Here is a 13,321-nt window from a genome sequence, read left to right as displayed (position 1 = left end):
AATGTGGCACCATTGCAAAATAATCCAGTTCCACCATGTGAAACATTCACTTCCAAGTCAAGTTAAATAGCAACATCAGGTGTGGGAACTAACACTTTGGCTCGATAAGAAGAGGGAAATGACCATGAAATGTGTATATCAGTCATTGCCTGGGATTGAGCATAAGATTAAATACGCTGATATTCTAAAGCACACTGTACCAAAAAGGAAACTCTTCCATGATCCCCCTTTTCTTAGTCACAGTCCAGCAGAATTGCCTGCAAAGATCCAATGATCTGGCTTAATTGGAAGATGCTATTCTGTCCATAGGCTTTCAAAAGGCTATATAATTGATAAACGTATTAAAACAAGTCTGCAGTCTTTGCCAGTTTATCCCCCTTTTAAAACCGTAAACATCTATTTGTTATCACGCTCGGCAGGTGAGAGATGAGTTGTTATTTGGAAAAGCATTACAAGAAAAATAGAATAAATCAACTTGTCCCTGTGACATTGGTCCCTTGTCCTAGAAATATCTCCCAAAGTTTTAGTACTCTCTTAGAATTTAATAATTTTCTCTGCAAGGCCCAATGTTTTCTTCAGACACATGTCAAAAGGTATTTCAGAATGTTCCCTCATCTGAAACCATCAGACCTAGTGAATATTAAGATCGCATAGGTCCTGCCTGAAACTATGGGGAGGTTCCAGCATTATCAGAAAATGGAGTGTCTGAAAAGCAATCATAGGAAAGAGAATGGGGTCCAACACTAAAGGCTTCACATTCAAGGAAACGTATCGCCCTCAAAGTCTAAGGTCAAGAAGGCTTTGCCATGTTCTCGAGTAGACGGCAACCCTGGAGAATATACATAAAAGTTCCAGCTGACTCTTGATTGAGGAAAAGACAGGAAAGGGTTTTTTTCTTCTTTTTTCTTTCTTTTTTTTTTTTTCTTCAAAATAAAAATTCAGTACAAAGACTGAGAAAAAAGTGGCCTCTGGAGAAAAAAAGCTATAAAAATACAAAAAGGGGAGGGTTTGGAGGAAGACTGTAAAAATGAATAGAGCAATGAAGTTAAGCAATAACACGGAAAGGTGGTAAATTTTGACATATCATATCTTGGCCAGCAACAGAATTTGGCTTACTGGGAAGAGAGGAAGATGACCCTGGGGAGCAATAGCAACTAGGAAGCAGAGAAAGAAAATACACTGTGCATAGTCTGAGTTTGGAATCTATGTTTAATTTTTAAAAATCAGGTTTCTGAAGGCAGAGATACACAGAAACAAACAAAATAGAGTTTTTATGCACAATCAAGTATATCTGAAACTCTACTACTCTTTTTTTTTTATTAAATATAACTTTAAGTCAAGGTTTAATTCTAGATTTCACTACATGATATGAATTTTTAAAGCAACCCACTCTCCTCAACACTTACAAGAAGTCTTAGGAAATGAATATAAAAGCATTGGGTAGTCTTTATTATTAATTTGATGTTCATGAAGTCCAAGAGAAATTTGTGACTATAATTCCGTCATGATCTCTATTGTCAGGAAAATAAGACTTGTTGACATTCTTAATGAAGAATAACCATCCGGAATTTCATTTGTTGATGGTTAAGAACTAAAATAGTAAGTATACTTATGTCTATATTCATAAATCCTGCACTCCTTCTGTTTTTCCTAAGTATCACCTCTAATCCTAAACTGATTTTATAATTTCTTCTCTGCCAACGAGTACACTTTCACTCCAGTTATATTTTTTCACTAAGCCTTGGAGCATCCATACCATTCCTGATGCTCAGCTGTAGCACAGGTGAGTATGTGATAACCGTCAGTCCAAGGTGGACGGTGGGATGAGGACCAGGACTTCTCCGCCATCTACTCTACGAAACCATTTTCCTTTAGAGTTATGTTCCTGCAATGAGTTTTCTCTGTGTCATGTTTCATTCAATGTCTAATTTTTATTGAGCGTTTATTGTACCCCATTCCCCATATTATAACTGCTAGAGAGAGTCACTAGGTACAGCTCCCTTGAGGGAAGGTGATTGCACCAGGGTCTGCACATGAAAGCCAGGATCGTGGGGGCCACCACAGAGCTGCACCATGTGACCTTTGCCAGATTCCCTCTCTGGGTGTGGTGGCTCAGATGGCGATGGTCCCACGCTCCATGGCCTACATAACAGTCTCCTCTTTGAGTGTGAGTAAACCTGTAGGTGTGGTGAGATACCGATTTTAAGAATTATGGTACGGTATAGGACAGAGCAGACAGTAAGAAATGTAGATTATCTGTGTGGATTTTCCCAACCACATGGCCTTTTAAAGGCAGATAAGTTTCTTCATCTGATGGCAGAAAACAGAACGTGGGGAGGGATTCAAGAAAGAAGATTCTTGATGTTGTCTTTGATGCTGAACAGAATCATGTAGAAGGGAACAGAAAGCAGCCCCAGGGGACTTTCATGAGCTGCAGTCTCACAGCTATCAGGGCGTGGGGTTTCAGTGTGCAGCCAGAGGGAACAGACTCTGCCACAGCAAGAAGGGGCGATGAAGGAAGTCATCCTGGAGACTTCAGATGAGAGCTCAACGCAGCCTCGATTTCAGCTGGTATCCGCAGTAGGTAACTCATGCACATTGTGCCAGACTTCTGACTTAAAAAAACTGGGATCTTGTAAATGACCATTATTTTAAGCCATGAAGTGTAAGGTAAATTGTTATGCAACAATGTTAACCTTCTGAGGCAAAATTTCCCCAGATATTCTTTAGAGTTAAGATGATCCTGTACAATGATAGGCATCTGTGTATCTGGGGGGCAGGGAGTTAAACACTATTTGTAAGAGTACACATTGTTGTCCTACACACACATATATATACACATAGATGGAGATGGAGATACACATATGTCCATATTTAATATATTTAATAATTAATAGAAATAAGATATATTTATTTTTAATTTATCTCTGAAGAGTTCTTTCATATTCATTACAGGCTGGTGATTGCACCAAGTATTTAGCTAATCTAAATCAATAGATCTTAGTGCTTTTGAGCTGCCAAAACAAAATACCGGAAATGAAAATGACTTCTAAAGGAGAGACATTTATTTCTTGCAGTTCTGGAGCTGAGACGTCCAACACCAAGGTGCCAGCAGATTTGAGTCTGTGAGGACCTGCTTTCTGGTTCAGATGATGCATGGTTTCTTCTTTCTACCTCCGTAAAAAGGAAGAAAGAGCACCTGCAGGTCTTTTTAGTATAGGAGCACTAATCCCATTAGAAGAGCACTAACCAGCTCCCCAGAGTCCCCCCTCCTAGTACCATCACACGGATGGCTAGGATTTCAGCATGGGCATTCTGAGGGGACACAAACCTATCAAGGTCAAAGTTTTGTGGGTGGTTGATAGCAAGGTAAAAAAGACTTTCAGAATACCCAAGACTAGCTGGTTTCTTCAGCCTCATTCTCTTGTAGGTGTAGAGCAGAATTTTCCAGAGACTATGTGGCAGGGGATAGCTCAACATAGTGAATGTAGAGCAGCGAGCAGCCATCCTCTCTGAGGCAGAGACTGCAGAGCTGGTCACAGTTCAAACAGTGCCTCTTTCCCACCATGACTTACTTTGGAAAACATAGTTCTTTCTTCCTCTTTTTTTTTTTTAATGTAACCCGGTTTAATTCCTTAATCTTATAGTCCTGGACATTTACAGCTTTGTTGAATAGGAAATAACTTTTTTTCAGTTATTGAATTTTTTTTTTATTTTTTAAAATTTTCTCTAGTTATACATGACAGTAGAGTTGTTGCTAATAAAAAGTTATTTATCATAGTATCTAACAGGATAACTATTGGACATTTTAAAAGAATTAATACATGATTGTTTTAAAAATTAATCAATATCAATTGCTTAAATGGTAAATATCAACACATACATGTCATTTAAATGAAGGCTCTTTGGGTTCTCAATATTGTTTAAGAGTGTAACAATTCTGAGACCAAAACATTTGAGAATACCTAAACTAAATCTTTTCTTCTGGAAGACGTTTTCATAGTTCTCTGAGCAGATTGAAACATGTTTTATGCAGAATTCCTTGTTGACTTTGTGACTGTGAATTCCTCCACCTTTTATATGAAAGTACTTTAGCAATGTACAGAATTTAAAATTTGCACATTTTGATCCAGCAGTTTCAACCTGGATATTTTTTTTAGGCAATTAAAGTTTGTTATAATACAGAGGAAAAAGTTTGGTAGTTATATTAATAAGGGAAGGCTAACCTTTTACTCCTGTAACAAACAAATCCAAACTATCAAGCATTTAACACACGAAACATCATGTCTGGTTCATACTGCATGTGCAAGTGAAATGAATTAGCAACTATGCAGAATATAAATCGGTTTGGATTCAGAATATAAATCAGTTTGTCCAAAATGTAAGTCACTGTCACATTTGTTACATTAGTAAAAACTTAAATATGCTATGGAAATACATGACCAAGATGAATTACTTTATACAGAGGGGGTAAGAAAGAAAAGTATTTGGGCTGTGTTTTTAATAAGACCACTTGAGATAGAACATACTATTTCAATGACTTCTTCTCTTATTTCATCAGGCCAAATACCTTTTTATTCTATCTCTCTGAATAGAATTCTGCAAAATGAACTCATACTTATCTTTTATATCATAAAAATTTTTGAAGAAGTGTATTCTAGAAGATTTTGGATGATGTTCAAAAAAATAACACTTTTGCAAAGTTGTTCTGACAAATAATTAGATTTGAAAAGTGTATTTAAGTTTCAGACTGGCAATCATTGCATAGCAGATTTTTTTAAGCCAATAAAGCATAAGTAAATTGTACAGATGACAGATCTAAAAGTTCATAACTTTTTTAATCTAACAGTCTATTGTTGATACAAGGGAAAATGGTTGACATATTTTTGAATAGTTGCAAATTTTTCAGAATATGAGATTCTCAATTATTTTTTCAGTGTAGAATTTCAATATTAAGGTGAAAAAAAAAAACCAAAAAACATTTTTTCCTCAGGGTTTGTACATCAATTCAATGCTCAAATTAGAAAGTAATTCATCTGCTGCATATATAAATCACGAAAAAGTGAAAAAGTACAACTCCCCCAAACAATTCTGGATTTCCAAATCATCTTTTATGCCAAACTATTCTTATCAAGGAAGATTTATTGAAAAATTGGTCTTTCAATGTTTCCATCCATAGTCACTAGCCCCCTTTGCTTTGGGCCTAGGAAAGACAGTACATAATGGCAGGAGAGTGTGGCACAAGAAACTTCTCACCTCATGAGGGCTGAGAAGCAAAGAGAGAAACAGAAATGGTCCAGATTCCCAATCTCCCCTCCAACTACATGCACCCATTACCTAATTCCTTTCACTGGGCCCTACCTACTACCACTTCCACCACCGTCCAATAGTACCACAGGCTGCTGCCAAGTCTTTAACATCTGGGCCTTTCGGGACTTTTCAGATCCTTACCATAACAATTTTTCACAGTACAAATTATGACTTAGGGACATGGTTTTATCCAGTTAATAATATCCTACCACAAACAATATTCCCAGTCTCTGTTTTGTGCTTTATATGTTGCTATTGTAGAAGAAGATTAAAGATTAGAAGCATACAGTCCTGATAAAGATACTGCCATTTGATAAATGGTATAGTAATAATTGTTGCAGCCAAAAATCATTAATGGAGGCTAAAATAATAAAGTATTATGACAATCAAGGTATCCGCCTAGTCTCAAAGTATAGCCCCACAAGATGCTATTGATTAGAAAGGGAAGAAAAATAAAATGATAGTGGTTGAGTTTGTAAAATACCAACAAGTGATGAAAGGTAGTTAGGAATTGCATGTGGAAAGTGGCATTATGGTCTTCCTGAAGGCATGCACTCGGGAGTAGACATCACTCCAGAGCACTTATGCCAAAAGTGCAGAACCTGAACTTAATCACAAGAAAGTTTTACACAAATATATGTTTAGAGACATCTAATAAAATAACCAGTACCTGACAAAAGTGTCAGTTCATGCTAAGTAAAATAAGTCAAACCCAAAAAACCAAAGGTGGAATGTTTTCTCTGATATGTGGAAGCAAATTCACAATAAGGGGGAGAGATAGAGAAGAAGAGAGTTACTTTATATTAGGCAGAGGGGAGGAGTGAAGGAAGGGGGGTATAGGGGTATGAAGGATAGTAGAGTGAAAAGACATTATTACTGCAATGTACAAAGCTGCTCCCCCGCCCATCAGGTACAGGCATTTTGCCCGCCTCCCAACCACTTGTCAATCTGTGAACATCCTAGCTAGCTATTGGTTCATCAGTCAACTTGCAAGTATCCTTCTCCGATATTGGTCCCCTGTTAGCCCGGCAGAATTCAACTGTTTTACTCTAGCTTCCCTGCCATCTTTTCCCATTCTTCTTCTGTCTGTCCTACACACTTTCCTCTATCCTCCTGGCTTTCCACTCTCTCTAGCACACGCCCTTTCTTTTCCTTTCTCTTTTCCTCTCATTTTCTCTCTTACCCTGCAGGGAGACACTGTTTGCTTAATAAATTCCCTTATGTGATTTCCTGTGTCCTGTGTGGTTCCGTGGAAATTCCTTTACAATTCCTTCATATACATATACAACTGATATAATCCTACAATATGTACAATCAGAAAAATGAGAAATTACACTCCATGTATGTATGATCTATCAAAATGTATGAATGCATTCTACTGTCGTGTAAAAAAATTTTTTTAAAAAGTATCAGTTTATGAAAGAAAAGGAAGAGTTGATCTGAATAGAGACTAAGGAGATAAGATACATAAATGTAGTACAGGATCCTGAATAATTATTTGGACCAATCACTGGAATAAACAGTCAAAATGTGAATAAAGATAGTAGATTAGTCAATAGAAATGAGTCAATGTTTATTTCCTGGTTTTGTCAATTATACTATAGTTTTTTTAAAATTTTTTCATTGGAAAAACTGGATGGTGGTATAAGGAAACACTGTATTACATCTGAAACTTCTTAGAGGTCTCAAATTATTTCAAAGTACATAAATTTTTTAATGGCCCTTTTTTGAAAAGTATGTTGGCAGACCAATGCATATGAGTGCTGTGAGGCTACAGCATATTACTCTGTACTAAGTAAAAATAAGGAGAGAACAACTAAATGTAAACAAATTCAAACATATGTAGGAAATGAAAGTATGATGAAAAGTGTTGAAAATATTATTTCATGATATTTAGTGCACTCGCTGTTTTGAAAGGGAAAAGAGTGGTTGCCGTAGAATTTAAATGTACAAAATTAACCATATTACAAGAAGTATTTATAACATGAAGTGGAAGAATCCTTTCAGAGAAAGAAAGAAAATTTTAAATGAAATGAGAAAATGCAGAAAAAAAATGTAATGAAGGATTAAAGAAGAAAGCGAACAGTCTGTGTTATGGCTAATCTGGAATGTGCCCCAAATCCTCATGTGTACAGAAGTAGGACTTTCAGCAATGAATAGACCATGAAGGTTCTGACCTCATCAGTGGATGAATCCATCAAGTTGATTAACCCATCAACAGGAGAAGGGACTACTAGGAGGTAGGACTTTTTGGAGGAAACGGATCATAGGGATCATGTCCTGGAATGGATTATCTTCCCCCAATCCCTTTCCTCCCCTGTCCCCTGCCTCCTAGATGCCATGAGCTGCACAGCTTTCCTCTGCCACACCCTCCCGCCATGATGTTCTGCCTCAGCTCAGGCCCAGAGCAATGGAGCCAGCTCACCTTGGACTGAAACCTCTGTACAGTGAGCCAAATAAATCTCTGTTCCTTTAAATTGTTCATATTGGGTTCTTGGGTCACAATGCTGAAAAGTTTAACAGTTCATGGGAGAGACATATAAGACCATAGGCCATGAATATCCCAGGAAAATTAACATAGCAAAAGTATGAAATAAAGTCCAAATTTACCCATAGTTAAATAAGTGCAAACTAAAATGGCATCAATATGTTAGTGTGTTAGTTAACTTTCTGTTTCTGTAACAAATACCTGAGATAATCAATTTATAAAGGAGAACGTTTACTTTGCTCATAGTTTTGGAGGTTTTATCAATGGTCAATTGGCCCCATTGGTTTAGGCAGTGGTGAGGCAGCACCTTATGGCTGGAAGCCTGTGTAGAGCAAAGTTGCTTACCTCATGGCCAGAACGTGACAGAGAGAAAGAGCAAGGGGCTGGAGTCCCACTCCTCGGGAGTAGAAGACCCTCACAGGCCCCACCTCTATGATTTCTACCACCTCCCAAATCACCAAGATAAGAACTAAGCTTTTATCACATGGGTCTTTGGAGGATATTTAAGGTCCAAACTATAGCAGATAGTTCTAGGAATTCAATCTGGCCAAAGTTGAAATAAAAGTTTATAAATAATAGGGTGGATGAAGTGTGGGAAGGTGGTCATTCCCTTACATGGCTGACAAGCTTTTCGAGAGAGGTGACCATTTTGTTTGGTGGTTTAACAGTTTCTAGCAGAGTTTGACAAGCACATACTCTTCCAAGCAACAGCTTCCCTGCTAGGAATTGATTTTATTTGTCTTCTCTCAACAGACCCTAAGAATGGCTCTATCCTGAGAGTTGTAAATCCATGAGCAACGGAATTGTCTGCTTATTCCTTTCCACAATCCTAAAGAACCTGACACATGCTCAGTCCGCATAAGTGTTTGGTGAATAAATGTACGGGTCAATCAGTCAACCAATTATAGCATTGCTTGCATAGCAAAAGCTGAACAGAAATGTTCATTAAATAATCTATGATACTTTGCATAACATAGTATTGTGCAGATGTTTTGTTGTTTTGTAATGGCAAGAGTATGTTTCTGATCTCCTAGATTATTTCTTCCCCAAAATTAGGGTGAAAGTTTGAACAGATTAAAAAAAAAAATGGCCTCAAGTCATTTTCAGACAAAGAATATTCTTGTTCATGAATTGAAATCCTGAAAGCCAGCGGAACCATTCAATATTATGGCATGTGCTAATATACGGAGGCTCGTTCGGATAAATTCTATCATGTTTTTTTCTTTCAGACTCAGTATGATGAACGAATGTCAAATCACAATGATTTCAACTCGTTTGGCAGTTGCCATTCAGTCCTCCTCCCACTGGAAGCTCCCAGTCTCCCGCAGGAGAGATTATCCCTTATTCCTCCTTGGGAAGAAGAGGGGACCTGAGAGGGTCAGGAGTGCCTCCTCTCCCTTTTGCCTTTCTGCCTCACCCCCAGCACCTCCCAAAGAGAGCAGGCAGGGAGACTGAGGCACAGGTGGAGCCCTGGCCGCCCTCTGAGCACAGCTGAGGCTCAAGCTGATTGCGCTCTCCTTCATCCTCAGAGGAAACAGGACTTTGCCCAGGGCCAGCTTCCCCTCCGCCTCTGTGAGGCAGGTGACCCACTCTTACCCAGGGTGCTGTCCATGTCAGTCAGGCCCTGCAGGCAGCCTTCAAGGAGGCCAGCCCCAGGACAGGGACGCTTCCCAGTGTCAAGGACCTCGTGGAATTCCTTCGCATGCTTCCCCCAGGGGCCTTCTCTCCATGGTCTCCGAGACCTACCCCATTCCCACACCCACAGATACCACTCACACCCCCACCTCCACCTGGGTGTACAAAAGGACCAGTTGCTCTTTGTGAAAGAAAAGAGATCAATTAGACACCTACTGGAATCAAATCTTCATATCCAGAGTAAAGCCCAAGAACGAAGTTTCCCTGGGCTTTTAAATCATCTCACATTAAAAGTGACATAAGACCTGACGTGTGCTACTGAAATATGTGGAGTTTCATTTGGATAAATTCCTTTTAGTTTTTTTTTCAGATTCAGTGAGATAAAATAATTGTCAAATTATATTAAATTTAACTAGTGTCGGCAGTTGCAATTCAGACACTTGGCACAATAATCCATATGGTTAAAAAAATGAAGAAATTCTGTGCTTTTAACTATCCGTTTGCAGTCATTATGAAATATAGGTTTTGTTTTTTTAATTAATAATAAGCATAATGCATTCTATAACCTAATTTTTACCTATTGCACTTTGATGAGGGTTTTATAAAAAATAAAAACAAGTGTTTTTTTTTAATGCCAAACACTGGATCTGGCATTGTGTCGTGTCTAATGGATATAGCTACAGAAGGAAGTGTAGGATGGAATGTGTTTTAAAAATTCTATTTTCAGTAACTGCAATAACAACAAAAGATATGTCTGAAATTCCTCCTTCTCCTTAGCAGTCCCAGCTGGATTGTATGTGTTCACCTGCCTAAAATTACATTTTAAAATTGTTCATTTATAGAATATTCTTAGCAAGTAAGGGACAGAGATAGAGCTAATTAATAAAAGGACTGATTAAATTTGACATCATAAAAATGTGAATGCTGAGGTAAAACATTTCATGAGAGTCTACATAAAATCCTATAAAGTTAAGCAATTTAGATACTTTTAAAATTCATTCACATTTTTTTCTATAATTTCCAAAATTTATGCAATGAATATCCATTACTTTACTCTAAGGATAACATTTTCAAAGATTTATTTGCTGGCTAATACATTAGAAGTAATGAGGTAGGGACAAAACCAACACAGAAGTACTTTTAAGGAAAAGCATTGCTAGATGAAAAGGGTAAGGCCATTTCAAAGTATTTTTCTCATATTATGTTAATAATAATTTAAAACTGACTTTAATTTCAATAGGCTCTGGTGTTTTCATGTAAAAGAAATACCTCCTACATAAATGTAATATAGAGCTGCTATTTCTAGCAATGTGGCAGTCAAAATATCCAGAAAGTCTGTTCCTGATATGGTGGATGAAATATTCAAATATAATTTGAGTGCATAGCTAAGGAAAGAGAAACTATCAGGAATCCAAAAACTCACATAGAACTGGAAATAAGTAGTAGGGTTCTGTTACCAGTTCTAAGGGTGCTGTCATTGCAGCCATTTTGTGGCTTCCCAATTAAAAGGGCAAATGTCAATTCCCTCATCCTGAAGGTAGGTCTCTGGACATGCAAAATTGGACTTGGAATTGAGAGTCTCTTAAGGAACTGTACCCTCGGTGAGAGGATGGATTTCAGGATGAAGAAATCTGCCTTTCAGAAAGAAAGAGAAGATACTCTTCTGTTCCTGAGGAGAAAAACAAAATAGATGCTTCACTGAAATGTCCTCATGACTCATGGCACATACTCCTCACATCAGTTCAAATGCCCAAGCAGAGTGAGTAATATCCCTGAGTGTTAGGACCCAAATCAGGTCCTCTTAGAGGACCATATTCACACCTGGTCACACAGCATCCCCACAAATGAAACTTCACTGAGCCTTAAGTTCACAATAAAAGAAAGTTAGAAAATCAAAGGAAGTAAATCATTACTGAGAATCAGTACAAATAAAGAAAATCAAGCACCCCTTTAAGAACTTTGGATCATTTAAAGTTTCATATATTAAATGAAAAATACTAATGGAAAAACTATTTTTAAAAATATAAAATGAAATGTGAAAAAGAATACATACCATCAAAAATAACTTGAAAAGCAGCCATTATAACTAGAAATGAATAATGCAGTCAAAATTGAAAATTAAATGATAATGCTAGACAAGAGAGAGAAGAGAGTTCGTAGATTCAAAGTTGAAATTGAAGAAATTATCCAGGATTCAGCTTAGAGAGTCAGAGATGGAAAATATAAAAACAATTTTTAAAAGTGGAGAGTAGAATAAAAGCATTTATCAAATTTACTTGGTGTTTAGAAAATCAAGTAACAGCTTACTACAGCGGTCGTGTGCACAAGGATGCTTCTAATGAAGTCTTATCTTCAGAGCCCTTGACGGTGCTCCTTGGCGGCTACATTGAGAGGTCAGTCTCTCCCAATTTCTTGTAGCCTGGCCTCCTGGTTTGCTTTGACAAATACAGCGTGGCAGAAGTGACATTTCATGAATTGCGGAGTAGATTCTGCTCCTGACCAATTGAACAACTGCCCTGAGACTTCGGTGTACAGACTGTCGTCTGAGCCCCTTTGCATGGGAAGCCACATGGGGGGAAATTAAAGTAGTCAAGTGGCTGCCGGTGCCCTCTGCCTGACCTGTCCCTAAGACCACCCTACCCACTCTGCCTCTCACGCCTCTCAAATGACTGCAGACACGTGAGTGACTTCAGGAGAAGGGTCATACAGCTGATCCCAGGCCAGTTCTGGTGAACAGTTGTCATGTGAAAATCAGAACGGTTTGAGATGATATTATTTAGCAATTGACATCTGATGCATTTGTTAATATTCTACAACTGATATATGTCTCTAAACTTACAGCTAATGCCACATGGGGCAATTCAAAACTACAAAATTAAGTAAGAACATCAGTATGTATTTAGAATGAGAAAAAAATATTAATTTTTAAAAGGTTGTGAAAATATCACAAACATTACACAAGGCAAGAAAAAATAATACTGTTTAGCAATTAATGATTGCACACATATTTGACTACTTTTTCATAAATTATCTTTTCTAATGGCAATGATTTTGTAATAGTTTCAATGACAATATCAAAAAGACAGTCTTTTCTCTAATTCAGGCTTTATCAATCTAAACATTATTTCCATTTTTAGGCTAGATAACTATGTTTTGAAGGGCTGTCCTGTGTATTGTATATGTCATGTACCACCCCTGAGCTCTAGCTACTAAAACCTAGACATTGTCAAATGTCCCTAGGTGGGCATGAGCCCTACAACACACACAGTTTAAAACCACTCCTTAAGGTAATTGGCCATCACTTACTTCCACTGTTTCTTGATGACAGCTTAACTAAACATGTCACTTCACTCACAGACATACCTACTTCATTTCGTACTGTCAGATGGTTAGATCGTACAAATACAGGAGCTGGTAATTCTGTTTCATGAATCCCCATTTTAAAAACACATTACTATATAAATGAATCATGAACTATTATCCTATCAGAAGGTGAATGCTGCTTTTACTGGTATTGTTGAAAATCAGATTATCTGCATATAATTTTACCCATCTGATTGTTAGAAAAATTTGCCAAAGTCTGGCTTCTGATTCCAATTATTTCAACTTGTTCCCCATCATTACTCAAGACTTTTAGCGCCGTGTTGTAGATCACACTCCCAGACCAAGACACAACCCCTGCCCTTGCACCTGCACATCTTCTTTTTAATTATTATAATTACTAGTACTTATTAATTATATAAATTAATGGCTTATTGTGACATTTCCATACATGTATGTAATATAGGTGAGAAATAAATATGTGCAAAAATGCTCAACATTTTTAACTATCAGGGAAATGCAAATCAGAACTACATTGTACATCTTAATTTTGAACCAAGAACCTCA

This window comes from Sciurus carolinensis, chromosome 6 (genome assembly GCF_902686445.1).
Source record: "Sciurus carolinensis chromosome 6, mSciCar1.2, whole genome shotgun sequence".
NCBI classification, from domain to species: Eukaryota; Metazoa; Chordata; class Mammalia; order Rodentia; family Sciuridae; genus Sciurus; species Sciurus carolinensis.
The sequence above is the reverse complement of the archived record's forward strand: the minus strand, read 5'-3'. Positions refer to the sequence as shown.